Below are 21,860 nucleotides of genomic sequence, written 5' to 3'. Positions count from 1 at the left end.
CTGCGATGAGAATAACTAGATCTCTTGGGGCCATATTGCTCCTCTTCTTCTCACCTTTTGGGTCTAACCCTAGTGGGCCGTGAACATTCTTTTTGGCTTGCAACCTTTCTTTTGGGCTGGTTTGCAAGAACCTCCGTGATTTAACGACAACCTATTTCAGCTTTATTTTCCCCCATATCTCATTCATCAACCACTCAGTCTGTTGCAGAAAGAACTTGGACTTGGACCAAGAAGCTGGTTTGAGTTCAGATTCTGCTGCTCATGAGCTGTGTGACCTCGAGCACGTTACACACCCTCTCTGGGCCTGTTTTCTTTTCTGTAGGCGTGATTGCCTCTACCTCACAGAGGTGCCATGAAAGTTAAATCGACCAGGGATGTCAGGGCATCTCTGATCTTACCTCTTCTTTCTCTCTCTCTTTTTTTTAACATCTTTATTGGAGTATAATTGCTTTACAATGGCATGTTAGTTTCTATTGTATAACAAAGTGAATCAGCTATACATATACATATATCCCCATATCCCCTCTCTCTTGCGTCTCCCTCCCACCCTCCATATCACACCTCTCCAGGTGGTCGCAAAGCACAGAGCTGATCTCCCTGTGCTATGCAGCTGCTTCCCACTAGCTATCCACCCTACTTTGGGTAGTGTATATATGTCCATGTTACTCTCTCACTTTGTCCCAGCTTATCCTTCCCCTTCCCAGGGCCTCAAGTCGATTCTCTACATCTGTGTCTTTATTCTTGTCTTGCCCCTAGGCTCATCAGAACCAATTTTATTTTTTAGATTCCATATAGATGTGTTAACATACGGTATTTGTTTTTCTCTTTCTGACTTCACTCTATATGACAGACTCTAGGTCCATCCACCTCACTACAAATAACTCAATTTCGTTTCTTTTTATGGCTGAGTAATATTCCATTGTATATATTTGCCACATCTTCTTTATCCATTCATCTGTTGATGGACACTTAGGTTGCTTCCATGTCCTGGCTATAGTAAATACAGCTGCAATGAACATTTTGGTACATGACTCTTTTTGAATTATGGTTTTCTCAGGGTGTGTGCCCAGTAGTGGGATTACTAGGTCGTATGGTAGTTCTATTTTTACTTTTTTAAGGAACCTCCATACTGTTCTCCATAGTGGCTGTATCAATTTACATTCCTACCAACAGTGCAAGAGGGTTCCATTTTCTCCACACCCTCTCCAGCATTTATTGTCTGTAGATTTTTTGATGATGGCCATTATGACTGGTGTGAGGTGATACCTCAGTGTAGTTTTGATTTGCATTTCTCTGATGATTAGTGATGTTGAGCATCTTTTCATGTGTTTGTTGGCAATCCATGTATCTTCTTTGGAGAAATGTCTATTTAGGTCTTCTGCCCATTTTTGGATTGGGTTGTTTGGTTTTTTTTTATATTGAGCTGCATGAGCTGCTTGTAAATTTTGGAGATTAATCCTTTGTCAGTTGCTTCATTAGCAAATATTTTCTCCCATTCTGAAGGTTGTCTTTTTCTCTTGTTTATGGTTTCCTTTGCTGTGCAAAAGGTTTTAAGTTTCATTAGGTCCCACTTGTTTATTTTTGTTCTTATTTCTATTTCTCTAGGAGGTGGGTCAAAAAGGATCTTGCTGTGATGTATGTCATAGAGTGTTTTGCCTATGTTTTCCTCTAAGAGTTTTATAGTGTCTGGACTTACATTTAGGTCTTTAATCCATTTTGAGTTTATTTTTGTGTATGGTGTTAGGGAATGTTCTAATTTCATTCTTTTACATGTAGCTGTCCAGTTTTCCCAGCACCACTTATTGAAGAGGCTGTCTTTTCTCCATTGTATATTCTTGCCTCTTTTGTCAAAAATAAGGTGACCATATGTGTGTGTGGGGGGTTATCTCTGGGCTTTCTATCCTGTTGCATTGATCTATATTTCTGTTTTTGTGCCAGTACCATACTGTCTTGATTACTGTTGCTTTGTAGTATAGTCTGAAGTCAGGGAGCCCGATTCCTCCAGCTCTGTTTTTCTTTCTCAAGATTGCTTTGGCTATTCGGGGTCTTTTGTGTTTCCATACAAATTGTGATTTTTTTGTTCTAGTTCTGTGAAAAATGGCATTGGTAGTTTGATAGGGATTGCATTGAATCTGTAGATATCTTTGGGTAGTACAGTCATTTTCACAATGTTGATTTTCCAATCCAAGAACATGGTATATCTCTCCATCTGTTTGTATCATCTTGAATTTCTTTCATCAGTGTTTTACAGTTTTCTTTTGTCTCCCTAGGTAGGTTTATTCCTAGGTATTTTATTCTTTTCGTTGCAATGGTAAATGGGAGTGTTCCCGTAATTTCAATTTCAGAATTTTCATCATTAGTGTATAGGAATGCAAGAGATTTCTGTGCATTAATTTTGTATCCTGCTACTTCACTAAATTCATTGATTAGCTCTAGTAGTTTCCTGGTGGCATTTTTAGGATTCTCTATGTATAGTATCATGTCATCAGCAAGCAGTGACAGCTTTACTTCTTCTTTTCCGATTTGGATTCCTTTCATTTCTTTTTCTTCTCTGATTGCTGTGGCTAAAACTTCCAAAACAATGTTGAATAAGAGTGGTGAGAGTGAGCAGCCTTGTCTTGTTCCTGATCTTAGTGGAAATGGTTTCAGTTTTTCACCATTGAGGATGACGTTGGCTGTGGGTTTGTCATATATGGCCTTTATTATGTTGATGTAAATTCCCTCTATGCCTACTTTCTGGAGGGTTTTTATCATAAATGGGTGTTGAATTTTGTCAAAAGCTTTTTCTGCATCTATTGAGATGATCGTATGGTTTTTATCTTCAATTTGTTAATATGGTGTATCACATTGATTGATTTGCATATATTGAAGAATCCTTGCATTCCTGGCATAAACCCCACTTGATCATGGTATATGATCCTTTTAATGTGCTGTTGGAATCTGTTTGCTAGTATTTTCTTGAGGATTTTTGCATCTATGTTCATCAGTGATATTGGCCTGTAGTTTTCTTTCTTTGTGACATCTTTGTCTGGTTTTGGTATGAGGGTGATTGTGGCCTTATAGAATGAGTTTGGGAGTGTTCCTCCCTCTGCTATATTTTGGAAGAGTTTGAGAAGATTAGGTGTTAGCTCTTCTCTAAATGTTTGATAGAATTATCCTGTGAAGCCATCTGGTCCTGGGCTTTTGTTTGTTAAAAGGTTTTTAATCAGTTTCAATTTCAGTTGCTTGTATTTGGTCTGTTTATAGTTTCTATTTCTTCCTGGTTCCATCTCAGAAGGTTGTACTTTTCTAAGAATTTGTCCAGTTCTTCCAGGTTGTCCGTTTTATTGGCATACAGTTGCTTGTAGTAATCTCTCATGATCCTTTGTATTTCTGCAGTGTCAGTTGTTACTTCTCCTTTTTCATTTCTAATTCTATTGATTTGAGTCTTCTCCCTTTTTTGCTTGATGAGTCTGGCTAATGGTGAACAATAACAAAGTAAAAAGAATAAAATAAAATGGAAAAATAAAAGATTTATTAGGAAAAATAAAAATATAAAACAATCAACAGCAATCAATCAACAAGCTAAAACAGAACCCCAATCTAAAAGAGGAAAGAAAACCAAAAAAAAAAGCCTTGGCTATGGGGGCAGAGGCTATGGGGGCAGAGTTTAGGTGGGGTGGAACTTAGGCAGGGGCGGGGTTTAGGGTGGGGCAGGACCTAGGCAGGTGAGGGGGTGATGCTTGAGTGTGGGGCAGGGTCTAGGCTCAAGGCCTATACAGCCAGAAAAGGCCTTGGGGGTGGGACCTAGGCGAGGCAACGTTCAAGCATGGGGCAGGGCCTCTGCTTAGGACCTGCACAGGAGGGGAGAGGCAGCATGTGGAAAGGAGGGCCTCTGGACTGTGGAGTTTCGGAGTTTGGATGTAGGGCCCTGGGTGAGGGTGTGTGGGTGGGGTTTAGGCCCAGCGCGTTGGAGGGGGTCTCCGAGTGTAGAGGTGGGGCCCTGGATGGGAGTTTAGGGGCGGGGCTTGGGTTCTGCGCAGCAGGAGGGAGGCTCCGAGGGCAGAGGATTGGCCCGGGAACCCAACAGGCTCCCCGGTGCCCAAGTGGACAGGGAAAGCACTGCCACTTTCCCTTCCGTTCCTGCATGCCTTCCACACGGTCTCCCCCCAGGTCTCCCCAGTCTCCACTGGACCCCTAACTGTGGGTGAGTCCCTCTAGGTGTAGGGGCTTCTTCCCTCCCCCAGCCATTCTGGTCCTGTAGGTCCAGCCTGTACTTTTGTTCCCCCTTCCCTGCCTCCCACGCCCTCAGGACCCGCGTGGCTGGAGGGGCCCTTGGTGGGCAGCGGATCAGGCCTGGGATCTCAGCAGGTGTCTGGGGGTCCAAGTGGGCAGGGGAAACCTGGCCATGCTCCCTTTTGCTCCTCTGCCCTCCTAATGGTCCCCCAATTTCCCCCTTCGGGTGTGGAATCCCTTCCCCTCCCCCAGCCGCCCCTCAGGGTCACCAGTCCTGTCTGGCCTCCACTACTTCTCTCCCCCTTCACTCCCCCCGCGCCCCACGTCCTACCCGGTCACTGGGGGTTTTCCCGTCCCCTTAGGTGTCTGTGGTCCCCCACCGGTGCCTGGTAGTTGCCCTAGTTGTGCGGAGACGCGAATTCCGAATCCTCCTAGTCCGCCATCTTGACTCTGCTCCCTGTACATTTCCGATCTTATCCTTAGTCACCCTAATGGCCATGAGAGGGAACCTACACCCAGCGGGCTTCTGGAGGCAGTTGTGATTTCTTAGAAGTTGTATTTTTTTATCTTAAAAGAAACCTATATATATTTTGTATTTTTTCGTGTTTATTTTAATATAGAAACGTCTTTCTGTAAAAGAATTAAGAAAATTTAAACGAAGGAAGGTGTGCCAAAATTACCCCTGCCTTCCCAAACAGCTTCCTCCAAATCCAATCCAGCTTGGGACTCAGTATTTCACATGTCACTCACTTCCCTTGCTGTGCCCGCCCCCCATCCTAACTCCAGCACATGCGCGCGCACACACACACACTAGCTGTTGTCATCCCAACTAATTGGGGGCCCTCTGATCCGTAAGACTGAGCTTGTCCTGCTCCCATTGTTCTTTATTCTTTGAACAATGCTTACACCCATTAGCCTTGTTCTTATGCACACACACACCCACTCTGTCCTTTCCTTCTGGAATATTCTTCCATCACTGCAGTCCATCCTACATGCTCTTCAGAATCCAGCCCGCCAAGCCTCCTTGGATGCCTCCAACCCAAATCCTGTCTCCCTTTTGTGCAAACTTTTGACGCTGTATCCATTCTTTTAAAACAAGCTCTTACTACTTCCTGCTTCCTCTGAGAGTTGTGAGCCTGTCTGGCCACCCACCCCTCTTGACTGTTAGCTCCATGAGAAAAGGTCCTTTCTTCCGTGTCCCACCCTCACGGGCCATAACAGATCACATACGGTTTCCAGATCACGTGAGACTTTCCCATCTACACTTGTCCATGCTTCTTCCTCCCCCTGGGATTCTTTTTCTCCATATCCACCCCCCGCCCCATGTCTGCCTGGTGAATTTCCTAGCACCACTGCTCATTCCTTGTGAACCCACAGATTCCTGTCACTGATATATAACATTGTGTTGTACCAATGTGTGTATGGATATGCAGAGTCTACCTAGACTGTGACCCCTGATGGCAGGGACCTCGTCCTGTCACCTTTGTATCCTGAGCCCAGTATGCTGCCTGGCCCATAGTATATGCTTGATAAATGCCTGGTGAATGGATGAAGCACATTGCAAAGTCTCCCTGGTGTCAAAGCTGCTACTATTAGATGCTCCTGGGACATGCAGGGCAGGGGCCAGGAGAGCCGGACATCCACATGGGTGCTGAAGGGGTGGGAGATCACAGACTCTAAGAAACCTACTGACCTTCGTTTCAAATGATGGGGTGTGGGTAGAGCTTCTCGACTAGCAGCCAGGAGTTGGGCTAGGATGGAGGGATGGAGAGATGGAGGGATGGGAAAGGAAAACAGAGTGAAGAAGTTCCTCACGAACCTCATACTAAGAAATTCAGTAAAGCAAAAACCAACAACAAAGTATTGCTGCCAGTAACAGTTGCAATCACAAACTCAGAAGAGGGCAGCAAGGCCACTTTGTCTCAGTGTGATCTTTCCTGCCTGACCTGCTCAAAAGCCATGGTTCTCCCCAAGCTGCAGGAGCACGGGCAGCACAGACACTGATGAAATCTCCCCATCAGAACCTCCTGTAAGGGCAGGACCCCGGAGGAAGGAGCTGGGGGGCTCAGAGGCAGGTAGCTCTACATCCAGCATCACTCTTCTTTTGGGTGACCTTCACTTTGACTCTTCTCCAAACCAAACCTAGGACATGTGAAATGACAAGTGCACGTGTATTTATAGGACCAGTAAGTTGCAACACAGGTATAACTCTTGACTTCTGAAAGGAGTCTATCCTACAGCCTTTTCTAATCCTCTTATTTAAAAACACAAATGAAACACATTGAAAAAGCACCTTTGGACATTTCCATACAGAGCTGATGCAGGACCTGTTCACATAATACATCCCAGCCACCACAGAATTCAACACGCCACCCTAATTTATTCTAAAACTTCTCTTTTCTGGCAAAGACCCCAAACTTTCTTAGATTCTTTTCATTCGTCTTCTCTTCCATCACCAGGCTCAGCAGTTGGAATTCTTTTTGAGGCTATTTTTCCAAGTCTCACTGTTGGTATGTATGGCAACAGAAAAGACTAGCAGTGCCTCGTTGAGATGTGGGTACTGGGGGGTCCCAGCAATTCAGAGTCAGGACTTAGTAAATCGATAAATTCCATACAGCGTTGTCCTTCGGAGGTCACTCCTAAATAGAAGGAACTATTCGGTGTAAGAATGGTGAGAGCTTGCTGTCTTTGGAATTGAGACTATTCTGGCAATTTTATAATATTGATTGGGGCTGTGGAAAACTTCAAAGAGATTCTCACTCATCATCTCAAATATAACTGACTCTGAAATTTTCTTGCCGGCCCCATGAATCTGCAGTGAATACTATTTAGATAGCTTAATATAATGTAAAATAAATGTGGCTGAGAGCTTGAAATTATGAAATACCTGTATTGCGAGGATAGAAGGATGTGGAGTACAAGTGTAAGATAGATAAATGCTCACCTACCACAATATAAAATCAATATAAAGTGTCTAGAATGTTACATCAGGAAATAGCACTCAGAGTGTGAATGTGGAAATATGAAAATGCCAGAGGAAAGAACTAGACATATTCATGGTGATTGCCTGAGGGAGTTTTGCCCAATTCTTCCATAGGGGAGATCTAGAAAATCTGGAGGAACTGTTTTTTAAATCTACTTAAAGGCATTGGAGAACTATAAGGCAGTAAACAGAGTGAAGATACAGGAGAAAGATGTGGATCAATTGAAATCAAGAGACTAATTAATTAATTAATGTGATTAAGACCTATTCACCAAAAAGGACCATCAATGAACAAATAGGCAAATGAGAGTGTGGAAGGATACATGTATCTGAAAAGAATTCTCATAGCCAAGATGTGAAAACCTTCCTACAGATCAATAAGAAAAAGACAACACAAAAGAAAAGTGAACAAGAGACTTAAGAATTTCACAAAAGTATATCCAGTGTCCAAAAGCAGATGAAAAGATATTCAATCTCCTCTGGTCATCAGGGAAGTGCAAATTAAAACCACACTGCAATACCACCCCCCAGAATGGCGAAAGTTAAGATGATTGACAGTATCAAGCATTGGCAAGGATGTGGAGCAGTTGAAACTCTCATATATTATTGGTGAGAATGTAAATTGATGTACTTTAAAAAACATTCCATTGATATCTACCAAAGTTGGATCCACATGTGTCCTATGACACAGCAATTCTACTTATAGATAGAAATCCATGCACATATGCAACAGAAGACAAAAATGTATGGCAGCATTCTGTGCAGTAGCCAACAGTGGAAACAACCCACGTATCCATCAGCCATAAAATGCATAAATAAATTGTGGTCACTGGAAAGTCCACAGAAATGGCAATTAACCAATTAAAGCTACATGCAGCAACGTGAGTGAATCTCACAGAAATGTTAAGTCAAAGAAGTGAGACATCACTATGTCAGATACTGAGTGGTTCCAGTTTTTAGAAATTTCAAGGAGGCAAAGCTCATGAATGATGATAGTGAGGATAATGGTTACCTTTGGGGAGAAGGGAGGGGAGTGTTGGGGGGAGGGTGTCCCCAAAGCTGGTTATGTTCCTTTTCTTGACTTGGGTGATGATAAGGGTGTGTCTACTTTGTGACAATACATTTCATCTGTAGCAATGAATTTGTTCACTTTTCTGTATGGTATTATTCTTCAATTAAAAAAAAAAACCCTAAATACCTTATCTTCGTTATAGCTGGCCTCTGGTCTAAGTGTGTTTCCTGGCTCAGCCTCAACCAAAGGGAAAACACAGGTGATTGTGCTGGGGTGCAGGGCGAGGGGGAGCTTAGGGAGATCAAAGGGGGATGGGGTGAGACACGGAGCTGCAAACCTCTCATTATGAGTCTTTGGTATTATTTAATGTTCAACTCTGTGCAGACATTTCATTAATAATACTTGGATGTATACAGAATATGCAGTCAACATATACATGTATAAAATGGAGATGATAACTTCTGCCTTTTGCAGAAGACAGAGAAAATAGAGTTAGCCAGAATTTAAAAATTAAAGCACCATCAAAGAAAATCAACATTTTTTCAGCAGGTGAATATACATGATATTCACATGTATATGTGAATATATATCCTATGTACATTACATACACATCACAATATATATAAGGTCTTGCTCAATTTTATTTTTCTTAAGATTAAAGAAACTTTTCATCTATTTTGCTTAGCATTCAAATATTTTATTTCTCCATGGCCACAAGAACTTCCATTTAGATAGGCCTGTTAAGAAATTATACATTTGTATTTTCCAGACCATTCCACGGAAGGAACTCGCTAAGGCTCTGTGGCCCTCTCAGGCCCCATGGGTCTAGGCAAGTATGACAAGGCGGCTTTATTCCTGAAACTTGGGGAGCTGCTCCAACAGGCTGCAAATTGTGTTTCTTTTCCCGGCACAGACCCTGCACTTCTGTGGGCCTGTGTTTTCCTGTCTCCTCCCCGGGAAGGTCACGTCACTGAGATGTGATAAAAATCAATGCCATCGTGTCTCTTTGGGGACCCAGCCCCTTCAGGAAGCAGGTGCTTTGGTGGACTGGAAGCTGGGGCAGTTTTCTGCTGCATTGACCTGGGTTTTCCACTCAAGCAGCCCTCAGGGCCTAACACTCGAGGCCACTTTCGTGGTTTTTCCAATGACCTTGGCCATGTACGGGCTCCCAGCTCTCTCTCCAGCTGCAGCTGTGTTGTCGAGCCAGCGTCTTCCAGGCCTGCAGGTCATGCCAAGCCTGGCAGGATTTGCAAAAATAAGTCACCAGTGTTTCTGTGCGCTGCTCCATGTGAAAACAAGAGAGCCTCTTTTGGAGAGGGGACCAGGACTCACCACTGCTTCTTCTAGGGAAGACTTTCAAGGTTAGTGTCCAACAAAGGAGGGATAGCTGGTGTGGGCGTCCCTGGCTGGTGAAGACGCCGCCTCTAGCCTTGCTCAGCCCGCAGCCCTCAGATGAGCTTGGGCAGGAGTTCCCCACCTACTGTCCTCCCACTCCCGGCTCAGAGACAACCACAGCAAGCACTCAGCTTGGAATCCGAAGACTGAGTTACAGTCCTAGCGGTGGGTCGTTTCACTGCTTGGAGCTTCAGGGTTTGGTTTGTTGTTGTGTTTTTTCCCCAGGATTAAATGGTACATAGAAACAAGTAGCACAGTTCTAGCACAAAATAAATATATGTTAACACTCAGTGGGTGACAGAGACGAGGTTACATTGTGTAAGTTGACCATCCAGGTGTCCTTCGTTCTTGGATCTGCCTTCCGCTCCTCTAGTCTGGATGCTCCATTCCTTGTCCTTGGAGTGAAATTGACCTCTTTGGAGGTCTAGGCAACTGCTCTGGAAATCTGAGAAGGAAATTCACTGGGCTGGGTTTTTTTTAACATACAATAAAATGGACAGATCATAAGTGTATACTTCAGTGTATTTTTTAATTTTAATGATATTTAGTTATCCACTCGTTTTTTTTTTTTTTATTGGAGTACAGTTGATTTACAATGTCATGTTAGTTTCAGGTGTACAGCAAAGTGATTCCGTTATACATATATATACATATATATATATTCTTTTTCAGATTCTTTTCCATTATAGGTTATTACAAGATATCAGATATAGTTCCCTGTGCTATACAGTAGGTCCTTGTGGTTTATTCAGTACATTTTGATAATCGTCTATACCCATGTCATTACTACCTCAGTCAAGATGTAGAGTATTTACATCACTCTGGAAAGTGCCCGCTTACTTTTTTTTTTTTTCTGCCAGTACCCATTCCTGCCTCAACTCAGATAACCAGTCGTGATTTCCATCAACATAGATTAATTTCACCTGTTCCTGAACTTGGGGTAAAGGGAATTGGTAGTCAATCTTTTGCATCCGGCTTTTTTGACTTATATATTTTTTGAGATTCTCCAAGGCGTCACATCTATCAGTGGTTTGTTCTTTTTCACTGCATTGTGTGGATTGCCTGCAATTTATTTATCCGGTGCCCTGTTGAGGTTTATTGTTTTCAGCAAACTGGGTTGTTTCCAGTTACTCACTACTACAAATAAAGCAACCATGGACCATTCTTTTACAAATATTTTTGTGGATGGGTTTTTATTTCTCTCAGGTAAATACTAAGAATGAAGTTGCTGGGTCATAGGGTAGGTGTATGTGACTTTGAAAAAAACTGCCAAGTTGGTTTCCAAAATCATTGTAACATTTTACGCTTCTTCCAACTATGTATGAGGCTCCAGTTGTTCCAAATCCTCACCAGCACTCAGTATGGTCAGCCTTTTGTGTGTTAGCTTTTCTGGTGGGTGCAAAGTGGTACCTCATAGTGGGTTTAGTTTGCATTTTCCTAATGCCTAATAAGTTGGATACCTTTTCATGCTCTTGTTACCCATTTACATATATTCTTTTATGAACCATCTGTTCAAGCCTTGTGTCCATCTTAAATGGGTTGTTTATCTCTTCATCATTGATTTGCAGATGTATTTTATACATTCTAGGTACAAGTCTTCATCAGACATACATATTACTAATATGTTCTCAGAGTTTGCAACTTGCCTCTCTATTAACAGTGCCTTTAATGAGCAAAAACTTTGCTAGTCCGATTTATCAATTTATTTTATGGTTGGTGTTCTTGTGTCCTACCTGATCAATGTTTGCCTGTATCAAGGTCACGAGGATATTTCTCTATGCTTTTTTCTGGAGGCTTTCTAGTTTTAGCATTTATATGTAAATCTGTGACCCCCGCACTGGTTTGGGGGGCCCAGTGCACTGCCTTATGGAGCTGTTCTAGTTGAGACTGCACTGCAGCCGAAGGGAACATTCGCTGGGCACTGAGGAGTTTGTTCTTTGCTTCTTTATCTCTCTTCCTTCTGCATAGCAGGGAAGAGTTAGAAGCTGTGGCCTCAGGCTGAAAGTAAAGGCAATTAAAGCTGCTGGGAGCATCTTTTTTAAGCAAATGACTGTCTCTGCCGAGAAGGAGGAAAAGAACTAACATTTATTGGGCGCCTTCTATAGCTAGTCTCCGGGCTGGGGAATTTACCTAAGTCAGCTCACCTAAGCCCCGTAACAAGATCAGGTGAAGAGTGGTCACATGTCCACTCACTGATCTCTACTCATCAGATGGCCTTCCAGTCTTTTACAAGAAGGAAACTCAGACTCAGATTCAGAAAGGTGAAGCAGTGACTTAAGCTAGTGAGGGATTCAAATTTGGGTTTTTCTGATTCTTTGCTTCTTCTTACTGGGCCCCTGGAATGCCCCTTTTCTGTCCCCACTGTGGCTTGCTCAGAGAGACTGCTCTCGCTGCTGGGCTCTGCCTTGTTCTTTCCTCATTGCCAAAGAGCTATCTCCCAGTCCTAGCCAAGCACCAGAGGACCCTGCTCTTGGAGCAGGCTGGAGACATTTGTCCTCACTGGAGGTTGACTCTTTCTCTCTGTTTTCAATCAGGATTCATTTGGGAAAACAGAAGTTCACTCTGGGTATTCCAAGTATTCGAAGTTTTAATTTAGAGAATTAGGGGTATAGTGAACTAGTGGAAGACCTAGGAGACTGAAGCTCACACCAAGGGGCTCAGCCTGCAGCACATAAGCAGAGGGACCCCAGAAGTCACATGACTGGCAGGAGCCTCTAGGAAGCTCCCACCGGCATCCTCTGCGGCAGCTGAGGGTTGCTTCCCAAGAGAGCTCCAGGAAGACATCCCGAACCCTAGCTCTCACAGCTGTGGCTGCAACTATTACCGAACGCGTGTTCGCATGCCCAGTGCACAGTGAGGCCAAACTAAACCGAAACATCAGAGTTTGGAGAAGAGAAAGGTTTATTGCAGGGTCATGCAAGGAGATGGGTGACTCACGCTGAAAAATCCCAAACTACGCAAAGTGTTTCAAGCAAAGCATTTTTAAAGGTGAGGGAGAGGTGTCTGTCCCAGGGTGTGTGCAGGAAGCTTACAGCAGAGAATATGGGGAAGGGGGTCTGTCCTGGGAAGGCCCATAGGGTCCTGCTCAGTTACACAGCTGCCTCCAAGGAATAATGGCCTTGCCTCTCCCTTTCTTCCTAATTTCAGGAGCACCTCTCATTTGCAAACTCTAACCGAGAGCCAGACAGGACGGGGATCGGCGAAACATTCCTGGCTTGGCTTTTCTCTGCAGAAGAGAGCTGGGAGGTGGGGAGAGGTGGCGATGTCGAATTGTCCTCAGACCACCTGGTGTTCCCTTGAAGAGGTGCTCCAGCCCACGAGGGGACCCTGCATCCTCTGAGTCGTATTTTCAGGGCCCTGCGTGGAGCCGGGGCCTGGTGCGCTTGTTTCCCTCACAGGAGAGGAACAGAGGTAGGATGACTCCAGGTCAGCCCAGGCCCCAGAGCCATTGCTCAAGATGGCCAGGGCAGCCGTGGACAGGAGCCCAGGTGGTAGCCGAAAACATAGCGCAAGGCAGCGAACAGAGGAGGGAGGGAAGGAAAAGCTTGCAGCCAGTGGACTTGGGACCAGGTCAGGAGACAGTGAACAGCCCGGGAACAAGACTGAAGGAGAGAAAAAGCAGCGCTTCAGAGCGGACGGTGGCCCAAGGCCTTACGCTAGGCTGGCCCCCCTTCTCCCACCGTGTGTCCACTGCAAGCAGCCGGTGCCCTGCGATGAGGCTTCTGTGGCCTCAGAGGAAGCAACCCGTACTGAGCTGACATGCATCATAGATGCCTGAGCCCTCCCTGTTGCCCGAGGGGGCGGTGTGGAGTGGGCGCAGCTGGTATGTGAATGTGAGGGGCTCTCCTATCACAGAGACCCGTCGCTAAAGGAAACCATCACAAGAAAGGAAAAAAATGTGAGGTGTGGAGTGTTCTAGGCTGAACTGCATCCCCTCAAAAACTCCACCCCCCCATACCTCAGAATGTGGCCTTATTGGGAAATAACATATAAATAATAATAATAAATAATAAATAAATAATAATAATATTATATATTATAATAATATAATATATAATATTATATATAATTATATATATTATTATATAATATATATTATATATAATTATATATTATATAATAATATATATTATATATAATATATATTATATAATGTATATTATATATAATTATATGTTTTATATAATATATATTATATATAATATTTTATATAATATACATTATATAATATATATTATATAATATTATATATAATAATAATAATAATTAATAAATAAACTAATTGCAGATGCAATTAGTTAAGATAAGGTTGCACTGGAGTCGGGCGGGCCCCCAATCCAATGTGACTAGCGTGTTTATAGCGGGGAGATTTGAACTCAGACACATCCACAGGGAGGGCACCCTGTGGAGATGAGGCAGAGGTCGGAGTGACGCTTCTACAAGTCAAGGATGGCCAAAGATTGCCAACAAACCACCAGAAGCTGGGGGGACACCTGGAAGAGACTGTCCCTCTCAGCCCTGAGAGGCAACCAGCCCTGCTGACACTTTGATCTGGGTCCTCCAGTCTCCAGTGAGACAAACAAAGTTACTTAAGTCACTCAGCTTGTAGTAATTTGTCACAGCAGCACCAGGAAACTAGGGCTTGGGGCATCCATTCTTACAGGGAGGGGTGAGGGGTAGGAGGTCCTTGACTGGTCTGTCACGGGGAACAAGAGCCTGGTTGTGGGTTGGAAAGAACTCGAATCTTCCCTTGATGTCTCAGCATCCCATTCCATCCCCTGTCACTTGAGCATCACTCTTGCTTGACTAGGGAAGCCCTTGGCCCAGGTGCTGTAGGTGACCAGCGAGGAGGTCTGGAAGGCTGATAGGGTTCTCGGGCCTGTGGAACTGGGCTTCAGGCGGGCAGGGCCCTGTTGTACCACGCTCGCCCTGCAGTCGGTCAGGACCCAAGTCTGACTCCAGGATGTAGGGTGTCTGCAGGGTCTGCCCATCCCCTGAGTCCTCCCCCACCTTCCTCTGCCCATAACTTTGGGGGAGACGGAAGGAGAAGACACAGTTCCTGTCTCCGTCACTGCCGTCCTTCATCCAGCCCTTTGTCAGAACTGTTGCAAAATGCTTGGGCTCGTTGAATTTCTGCAGCAGAGAGAGGTGGCCAAACCTCTCACTCGTGGACTCAGGTTGACCTGGTTTTGAATACCAATTGTCTCACCAATTAGATTTGTGATTTTGAGCAAGTCAATGAACTCTTCTGAGTTGAGGTTCCCTCATTTGTATTATAAGGCTAATAACAGAGTCTTATGAGTCTTACTTGCAATAATCCAAGTACTTGGCATCTACTACAAGCGCAACAATCTCTAGTGATGATCACTAGGTGTCTAGCTTCATCGCCATCTGAGATGAATATATATATAATATATATTTTAAATTTTATTTATTTAATTTATATATTTTTGGCTGCATTGGGTCTTCATTGCTGCACGCGGGCTTTCTCTAGTTGCAGCGAGCAGGGGCTACTCTTCATTGCAGTGCACGGGCTTCTCATTGCGGTGGCTTCTCTTGTTGCGGAGCACAGGCTCTAGGCACATGGGCTTCGGTAGTTGCAGCACGCGGGCTCAGTAGTTGCGGCTTGCGGGCTGTAGAGTGCAGGCTCAGTAGTTGTGGCGCACGGGCTTAGTTGCTCCGTGGCATGTGGGATCTTCCTGGACCAGGGATAGAACCCGTGTCCCCTGCATTAGCAGGTGAACTCCTAACCACTGCACCAGCAGGGAAGCCCTGCTCTGTAATTTTTAAATGTGTTTATCTTTGCATTAAGGGAGTTGATGCCATTTTTTTAATCTTGAAATTTTCTGCATATGTAGTGATTCACCCCTGCATATATTGTGTCTTTAGGTAAAAACAATGCCCTTTCAATGGTGTTATCAGCCTTGCTCTCAGACTCCAGGGAAGCCTCGTGGCAGGTCAATGTTTACAATTAGATGTACGCATCTGCCTCTTTACACAGTTAACCCTTGTGTGAATTCTAGGATTTCAGGGCTGATGAAGGAAAAAGGCATGACCACGAGGTGGCAGTGACACACAATGAGCCTTATTTGGATGGCACTTGGACAGGTTACCTGGAAGGGAGAGCCCCTCACAGCAGGAGAGCTTCCAGGGACAGAGGCTCAGGGCCACCACCCAGAAGGCGGGAGGTCAAGGGCATTCCCAGGGGAGAGGGGGATCAAGAGGGGATCACATGTCTAAGTGAGGTCACTCAGCAACATAGTGCAGAGTCCTAGGTCAGAGGGCTCCAAAGGGCAGTCACGGTTTAGGGTCTTTTATAGACCTGGGGTTTGTCTTTATCTATGGACAGCAGATGTTGGGTGCTGTTTCATGACTTATGGATTATGCAAAGCAGGTAGGCCCTAAATGGGTAAAAAACATACTTATTTGGGCTATATCTAAACCCACTGCAGAATGCATATATACATATATATATATATATCGGAATCACTTTACTGTACAGCAGAAATTAACACATTGTAAATCAACTATACTCGAATAAAATAAGTTTTTTTAAAAGCCGTTTGATGTGTAAAAACTTGACTTTAGTGCAGGTAGGCATGAAGAAGTCCACAACATAGGGGCCAATATACAAGGGCCACTCTAACTCATTTATACAACATACCCCTATAGAAAATAGTAGACGGAATGCAAGACCTATTTGCCTGGCCTCCTTAAGTTGTTTCACAGTCTCTACCACCATGACATTTAATGTGGACGAGCCCTAGTGGCTGCCCAGTAAAGTTAAAAACTATTGCCCAAACTAATGCAAATCCTTAGCTCTCAGGAAAACACAGTAATAGAAAAAGCAGCAATAGAATATAAGCATCCCCAGAACCCTAGGGATAAGACTGTCATCACCAGGGTCACCGTCTACATAAGAAGCTCTTAGGCTCCTGCCAAGGGTCAGAACAGACCCAAAGTTTCAGGGCATCAACAATATATGAGTCACAACCTCAGCTGACAAAGGACTTGCTTCATTGGCAGATTTTTCTTTATTTCCGTGAAGCAGATGACAATGTATTTGGCCAACAGACATCTTGTTCAATGGATTTCCAAGTTGGCTATAAAAATAAAAGTGAAATAATGCATCATATCTAAGATGTCACTGATCATAAGATACTCCTTTATTTGATGTATCACTAATACAATTTTTAAAACTGCCATTTAAATAATGGCAATTGAGTGTATTATGCATCCTGATTGCTCAGTGTTAAGTATGAAAAAAACGTGTTTTGGAATTGCTGACATGCAGTCGTACGAAGTATTCCCTTGTGGATGGGCCCATGCACACCCTCCCACTCAGCACCACCCGTGGTGACACAGAAGGTCTTTTAAAAAATTATTTATTTTTACTTCTTTAACTTTCATTGAAATATAGTTGATTTACAATGTTGTGTTAGTTTCATGTGTACAGCAAAGTGATTCAGTTTTATAGAAATATAAAAAGAAACTGCCATGACCCACTCCCAGCCCAGAGTTCAGACTTTGTCCTGAGAACAAAGTCATGTCACTGAAGGGTTTTAAATAAGGGACATGACTAGATTAGCATTTTGAAGAAATCGTCCTGCTGCAGTGAGGAAAAGGGGTGGAAAGATACAACCTGAGGACGTAGGATTTTAATTCATAGACTTTGTGGGGGGGTTTTTTGCGGTACGCGGGCCTCTCTCTGCTTTGGCCTGTCCCGTTGCGGAGCACAGGCTCCGGACGCGCAGGCTCAGCAGCCATGGCTCACGGGCCCAGCCGCTCCGCGGCATGTGGGATCCTCCTGGACCGGGGCACGAACCCATGTCCCCTGCATCGGCAGGCAGACTCTCAACCACTGCGCCACCAGGGAAGCCCCATAGACTTTTTAAAAATTTAAATTAAAAAAAATTTGTAGGAACTCAGGAATGAGAGCAGAGGAAATGAGGTCCCAGCAAGTGGGACCCCAGAACTTTGACTTGAGCTGGAGGTCGGTGGCTGCTCTGGGATTGTGGAGTGAAGCAAGAGGGATAGCCACACAGGCTGGCTTGCCTAAGAGACTGTCCACCTGAAGGGCCCAACAGAAACCACTTTGGGCCTCAGTTTTCCCATCTGTAAAATTGGGATAATGCTAAAATTGGGATAATGTACACTTGTACACAGTACAAGTGTACTGTGAGCACCTGGTACATAGTAGGCACTCATTACATGTTCACTGTTATTATTTCAACACCAAGGGGCTACCGCTGGGGTCAGTGAGAAGCAGGCAGGTTGAGGCTCGTGGATTGGAGGTTGAGCTGATGCTCTCTCGGGTAGTGCTGGGCCCCCTTCTCTGAAGGCACAAAAGAGCCATTAAGCGGATGGGATTTGCCCCAAAGGGAGGGATTTGAACTTGACCAAAGCAGAAGAGGAGTCAAGATGACCCCCAGGATTCTGGAGCCATTCTCTGATCACAGAGTGAAGGTTGGGCTGTGGATAAGATAACTTAGAATCAGAGGACCTGATACTGGAGGGATCCAGGGGGTTTCTGGAGCTTAAGGAAGAGACCTAAGGTGCAGATACAACTTTGGGCAGCATCAGTACCAAAGAAGTTGAAGCAAAGAGTGGAAGAGTGTGGACAGTGAGCAACCCCAGGGTCAAGGACAGGGCCATGGATAACACTGATATTTAAGGGGCAAGTAGAAGAAGAGATGCTGGGAGAGGGGACTAAGGAGAGGTAGCCAGAGAGGTGGGAGTAGACTAGGGAAGAGCAGTAGCATGGAAGCCAAGGGGCTGGTTCTAAAAGTGGAGACACATCAGGCAACTGTGTGGTGGATGCATGGATGTGTAAGTAGGTGGATGGAAGGATGAATGGATGGATGGATGTGTAGGTAGGTGGATGGAAGGATGAACGGATGGATGGATGTGTAAGTAGGTGGATGGAAGGATGAATGGATGGATGGATGTGTAGGTAGGTGGATGGAAGGATGAATGGATGGATGGATGTGTAGGTAGGTGGGTGGATGGACAGATGGTTGGATGGTCATTGTCAAATGCTACATGAAAATCCCATAATAAAATAAATAAACAACAAGGACCTACTGTATAGCACAGGGAACTATAGTCAATATCTTATAATAACTTATCTTATAATAATCTGAAAAAGAATATATAAAAAGTTCATATATATATATATATACAAATATATGTATATATATATATGAGAATCGCTTTGCTGTACACCTAAAAGACTGTATATCAACTATACTTCCATTTTAAAAAAATCCCATAAGAGGAGGCCTGGCTGTGGCTATGTAGAGGTCACTGATGAACTCAGAGCAGTGTCAGGAAACCACACAGCAGTTGTTTGGGGAGTGACTAGTGGCTGAGAGAGTGTAGATCGCTCTAGCAAGCAACTTGGCTGTGAAGGGCAGAAAATATGTAGGGTGTTTTGGAGGGAGACGTGGCAAAGAGAAGGTTTTTGTTCAGTTTTAAGATGGAAGAGCCTTGAGGGTGTTGACGTGCTCATGGAAAGAAGACCCAATAGGGAGGGGAGCGCTGAGGACCCAGGAGAAATAGGAGGCCCGTGGTTGGAGGTGGGGAAGAAAATGGTAGGCGGAGGGGAGGGAGGCGGAGGGGAGGGAGAGGGAGGGGAGCCTGGGGGGGGAGTAAATGAGGGGGTGGGGGGAGGAGGGGAAGGACTAGGCAAACTAGTAAACCTCTATGTAAATACCCATGGCTGTACTTACAGATAAGGCCAGAAGGATACTTTTGAACTTGGAAGAAACAGAAGTCAGATACAAATAGGATAAAACTCAGTCTTCACAGAGCTGACTCCTTCCCTGTGTCAGTAAAAAGCATTTAAGCAGTTTTGCATTTAGGCTTCTAACCCATCCCTTTTAGCACACAGCAAATTTATTCATGGCTGAAGTGACTCCTTGCTTTATGTATTTTTAGGAAACGTTCTTCATCGGTATTTTCGAAGACTCTAATGTGTGCCTGTGTGTATAATTTCATCCTGTTGAAAGTTTCAGCTGGGAAAATGAAGCCATGCAAATTCGTAATGGAAAGAAGTGTTCACTTCTCATAATAATCTGGATGTGGAGGGGAACAGGCCATGGATCTGTTACGTGTTTTATATGTGTTTGTCAGACAGCAGCAAAATTGACATTACAGCCAGCACCGAGGAATTCTTTTTCCCACCCTCCGCAGCTCCCTCTTCGTTAATTGCAGCTAACTTTCATGGAAATTTTTTTCCTTGAAGTGTTCCACAATCTGAGTCAGTCCTGGAGTGAAGCTTTTGGGGGAGAAAGTGAGCTAAAATTTCTTCAACTGTTTTTGACAGATGGGATGTTGGAAAATACCCACGCGCGCGCGCGCACACACACACACACACACTTTCTTCTTTAAAATAGAGGGAAGAAAAAGCACTGACCTATTTTTACCCTCACGTACCTCACTAACAGTGGAGCAGTAAACTCCAAGCTTGGCAGGGCTGGGGATGACATCTTTGAAGAGGCAAACCCAGCTGGCTCAAAGGAAAAAGGCCACAGACATCACACAATTTTAAATCCTGTATCTGAGCCTACAGAGGAAATATTGCCTACCCAGAATTTCAGCAAACCTCATTACAGGAGCCCCACTAAAAAAGCTTCAGGGACGTTGCCAACTGCCATTTCTTTTCATTAAGAACAAGCCTGAAAAAAAGAAGAAAAAGCAGAAAGCAAAGCAACGTTTATCATCCAGCACCATGGGAAAGTGACAAACTCCGAAGCCTGTCTTCAAAGACCTAAGCTCCTGCAGACACCTTAGCTGACTCTGGAGACGATGGCAAGAGCTTTTCTGGACCGATGTGGATATTTGAAACCTGAGTTTGAAGGCACAAACAGTAAACCCCAGGCACTGGGAGGCTGACTATTGAGCTCATGAAAAGAGTAAGGAGGCCAGTAGATTTGATTCCCCCAAATTCAAACACAGTGGATCTCCTATTCAAAAATGGCTCGGCTACATCCAAGGACAAACTGTGAGGACAACACGCTAACAAGGAAAAGTCAGACTTGACCGGGTCAGTCCGTAAGGGATGCCCTAGTCCTACCCAACCTGGGGCTGGAGGCGCTTCCTCTCTCCCCTTACATGTAGGGTTAGAATGAGCTACACCCCGAGGAGAGGAAAGGCCAGGAAGCACATGGAACGTGGGACTTGGGATCAGAGGACCGAGGTTCAAAGCCCAGCTCTAACAATGACCTGGACTCTCCAAGACTCAGTTTTTTCTTTGCAGGGCTGTTGTGAGGCCTGGTACATAGTACGTGTTCAATAAACAGCTGAATGTAGGAGTAACAGGAGCAGAAGCCCCAGAGCTACATGTTCTGCCTCTGCTATTTACTTCTTGCTCTTCAGGGAGCCCCAGATTCTTTGAGCCTCAGTGTTCTCATCTGTGAAATGGAAATGGCAATGATGATGATGGTGCCTGCTTTCTCGAAAATATACTCCTTGGCTCCCATACGTTTCCCAACGGTTCCTGGGGCAGCTCCCTCTCCCAGAGTTAGGGATCAACGAAGTACACAAAAGAATTTGTAAGCAGAAAAGTACTATCAAAATGTTAGCTTATTTTTATTATCGCTCCACTTTACATGAAAACAATGTATAAAACACACTGCATGGGTATTTATACCTTCCCAATGACGGGACTGTGCTGAGAGCAGTCTCCCTCTCCCAGCAAGCCCATAGCAGGGCTCTCTGCCTCCTGGTTTGAATAGGGGCAGCCCAGAGCCCTCAGCAGTGCCAAGTCTCCCAAGCAGCAGAGGCGGCAATCACTGTCACTGGCCCGTGATTGGGCCGCTGGCAGCACCACTGACCTGCAATCAGGGGCTCTCAAGACTTGATCTGCAGGGACTTCCCTGGTAGACCAGTGGCTATGACTCTGCACTCCCCATGCAGGGAGTCAGGGTTCGATCACTGGTCAGGAAACTAGATCCCTCATGCCCACGCCACAACGAAGAGTTCGCATGCCTCAACTAAATATCCCGCATGCCGCAACTAAAGATCCCGCATGCCGCAACTAAAGATCCCGCATGCCGCAACTAAAGATCCCGCGTGCCACAACTAAATACCCTGCACGCCGCAACTAAGGCCCGGCGCGGCCAAATAAAAAAAATTAAATATATTTTAAAAAAAAGACTTGATTTGCTGGAACAGCATCAAAGAGGGCCCCCCACCCTTCCCCCAGTGCCCTTCCTGCCCTCGTGCTGTCCTCTGGCTCAGCTGTCCTTGCAC

The 21,860-nt window shown here is 44.7% G+C and overlaps 1 long non-coding RNA gene across 2 annotated transcripts in view; it reads left to right on the top strand.

Annotated features, from left to right (window-relative positions):
- The window catches only part of LOC131759992 (uncharacterized), a 45,408-nt gene extending 23,907 nt beyond the window's left edge, over nucleotides 1-21,501 (top strand). The window contains exon 4 of one of the 2 annotated variants that reach the window (XR_010839498.1): nucleotides 19,545-21,501. This is a non-coding gene — a long non-coding RNA (uncharacterized lncRNA). The remainder of the gene's footprint in view (nucleotides 1-19,544) is intronic. The other variant, XR_010839499.1, reaches the window with a different exon arrangement.
- Nucleotides 21,502-21,860: the final 359 nt, after the last annotated feature.

Source organism: Kogia breviceps, chromosome 1 (assembly GCF_026419965.1).
Source record: "Kogia breviceps isolate mKogBre1 chromosome 1, mKogBre1 haplotype 1, whole genome shotgun sequence".
Taxonomy (NCBI): domain Eukaryota; kingdom Metazoa; phylum Chordata; class Mammalia; order Artiodactyla; family Physeteridae; genus Kogia; species Kogia breviceps.
The sequence above is the reverse complement of the archived record's forward strand: the minus strand, read 5'-3'. Positions and strand labels throughout refer to the sequence as shown.